This window comes from Zingiber officinale, chromosome 9A (genome assembly GCF_018446385.1).
Source record: "Zingiber officinale cultivar Zhangliang chromosome 9A, Zo_v1.1, whole genome shotgun sequence".
Lineage (NCBI taxonomy): Eukaryota > Viridiplantae > Streptophyta > Magnoliopsida > Zingiberales > Zingiberaceae > Zingiber > Zingiber officinale.
Window position 1 is genome coordinate 77,976,397 of NC_056002.1, and position 2,877 is coordinate 77,979,273.

General features: G+C 38.3%; 1 non-coding gene across 1 annotated transcript; it reads right to left on the reverse strand.

Moving 5' to 3' along the window:
* Positions 1 to 1,418: 1,418 nt before the first annotated feature.
* Positions 1,419 to 1,522, reverse strand: LOC122022127. Its single transcript, XR_006122861.1, has one exon. It is a non-coding gene; the product is annotated as a small nucleolar RNA R71 (small nucleolar RNA).
* Between the last annotated feature and the right edge of the window lie 1,355 nt (positions 1,523 to 2,877).

Genomic DNA, 2,877 nt, shown 5'->3' on the forward strand with positions numbered 1-2,877 from the left:
GACCATGCCCAAATGAGTCAATATAGGATATTGAGCTCATTTGATTGAGTGAGTCTACTTGGAGTTCAAGATTTAGATTGATTAGAGGATGAGACGGTCTATGCCTCACATTGATCAATCTAGATGTCTAGGATAGAAGGACACTTGTCATATTTTGTGAGGAGTCACAATTAGTAGTCACAAGGTGATGTTGGATCTCAACATTCTTGTAACTTGGGTAGTAATGATGTGTTGCATGATACCGCTCATTACTTATGTTCCTAAATGGGTTTAGGGGCATTGCCAACGTTACAAGAACTTATAGGGTCACACACTAAGGGCAATTAGATGGAGATTAGGTTCATTAGATGAACCTAAATGATTACGTTCATATGATAAACCAAATTGGATTAAGAGTAATCCAAAGTAGGCTAATTGAGTTGGACTCAATTTGGTTCATGTGTTAAGTGAGTCTAATTTGGACTTAGACTCATTTAATTAATTTAATTCAATGAATAGAGATTCATTAAATTAAAATTGACTTGAACCAATGGTTAGATTAGATCAACTAAGGGAGAGAAGTGGTCAAGTTTGACTTGACTTAAGTAGGAAGATGAAGAGTCAAGTTTTGACTTGACTTTGACTTGACCAATGCCACATCATCAAGGCTTCTTCATTTGTTTAAGTTTGACTTGACCAAATGCCACCTCATGGAGGAGATCAAGAGACTTGACTCTTGATATTCCATGGGGGTTACATGCCTTGAAGTGGCCGGCCACTTTTAGGTGGAATGAATATTGATTTTTTCATTTAAGTGGTTGTAACTCCATCTTCTTCTTTCTCTTGAGTTTTCTTCTTGCTCTCCCTCTCCTCCCTACTGATCTCTAAGGTTGCTAGCACATCCTTAGAGATTTTTCTCCATCTATTGCTTGTGTGGATACACATAGAGAAGTGTCTACTTTGACACTTTCGAGATCCGGTGAACTGAGGACAAGCGGGATTGCGAAGGGCTTTGCATCGAAGGTATAAATCTTTCTTCATGTTGGTCTAGGAGTAGATCTAAGTAGGAACTCGTACTCGTATTTAAATTTTTGAAATCTATCCTTCGCACGAGATCCAGTGGCATGGGTGATTCGGGGTTTCTGCGACGCGAAAACGTGATTTTCGCGGCCCGAAAAACCCAACAATAAGGTCATAAGTTTGGAGGAGAAGTATCAGAAAGTCCTTATCTGCACCTTGAGAGATTTTTAGAGCTTTGTGATATAGTGGACTGTGAAGGAGTGTCAGCGGATGCAGTTTGATTGATGGCATTTCCTTTCAGTATCAAGGACAAAGAAAGGACTTGGTTATATTCTCATCATCCTCAAAGCATCACAAGTTGGGAACAGTTGGAGCAGCAATTTCTGAATCATTTTTTCCCTCCAAGCAGAACAATCTACATGAGCAATTGCATCACAAATTTTGTTCAAGCAAAGGGAGAATCTTTATTCAAAGCATGGGACATATTCAAGAGTCTACAAAGCCAGTGCCCTCACCATGGCTTGGAGAAATGGTTGATTCTACACATATTCTATAGGGGGATTTCTTTTTCAGATAAGTGTTTGTTAGATTCATCAGCTGGAGGTTCATTTATGGACAAGAGTATAGAGGAAGCTTATACATTAATTGATCGAGTGACATTTAACCTCCATGGATGGTCAAGAAAAAGTTGGATGGAATCTCCCTCAAAAATTCAAGAAGTACAAGCCATATGTACTAGAGAGCCTGTCAAACGAAATGCAATTCAACCACCCAAGAATGTCGAAATTCAGAAGTCACAAAATGAGGATTTCAAACGTTTGGAGGCAAAGATTTAGAGCATAGTTTCGAAATGGTTCAAAGAAGATCCCCCTTCTTTGCAAACAAAATCTAGTGAGATTTGTAATGATATTGAGTTGAGAAAGGGAAAGAATCATGAAGAACTTCTGAAGAAGGACATGTTTAGAATTGAGGATAAGAATAATAGAAGATCACAAGAACTCAGTTCCATTTCTCTAGGAAGTTCCCAAAGGCCACAAGTGCCTTTCCCTCAATGGTTGATCACACCATCACTAGACAAGCAGTTTAAACCTCTGTCACAAGCTCAACTTTTCCCAAGACCTTCACTAAAGGTTCATTTTCCACAAAGGCTAGTGAGGGTCAATGAAAACAAAAACTTGGGTAGATTCTGTGACACCAATATGGTTGAGTGTAGATTTCTGGATGTATATGAAGATAAGTAGGGCTGTAAATGAACCAAGCGTTCGTGAACAAGCTTGGTGTTCGGTTTGGTAAGAGCTTGTTTATGTTCGTTCAATATACATAAGATTAATTAAACAAACAAGCTTGAACAGCTCGTTAAGCTAAACAAACAAGCTTGAACACATATGTGTTCAGCTCGTTAACGTTCGTGAACAACATTCGTGAACAATGTTCGTGAACAACGTTCGTGAACAATGTTCACGAACCATATTTATTAATAAAACTCTTTCAATATGCTAAATAAATAATAAAATAAAATAAATAAATTTAAATGATCAATCTTAATAACTAATCAAACAATTAAAAGTTTCAAACAATCAAACAAACTTGAATTGAGAGCTTGATAACATCTAAACGAACCAAGCTCAAACCAAGCTCAAGCCAAGCTCGAACCAAGCCCAAGCCAAGCTCAAGCCAAGCTTGAATTGAGAGCTTGATAACATCTAAACGAACCAAGCTCAAGCCAAGCTTCAAACAAGCTCAAGCTCATAAAAAATAAACCAAGCCAAGTTTGAACACTCATTTCAAAAGCTTGGTTCATTTTAAGCTCGGCTCGGCTCGGCTCGATTATCTTATCAAACAAGCTTGAACACCCCAAAGCTCGGCTCGGCTCGACTC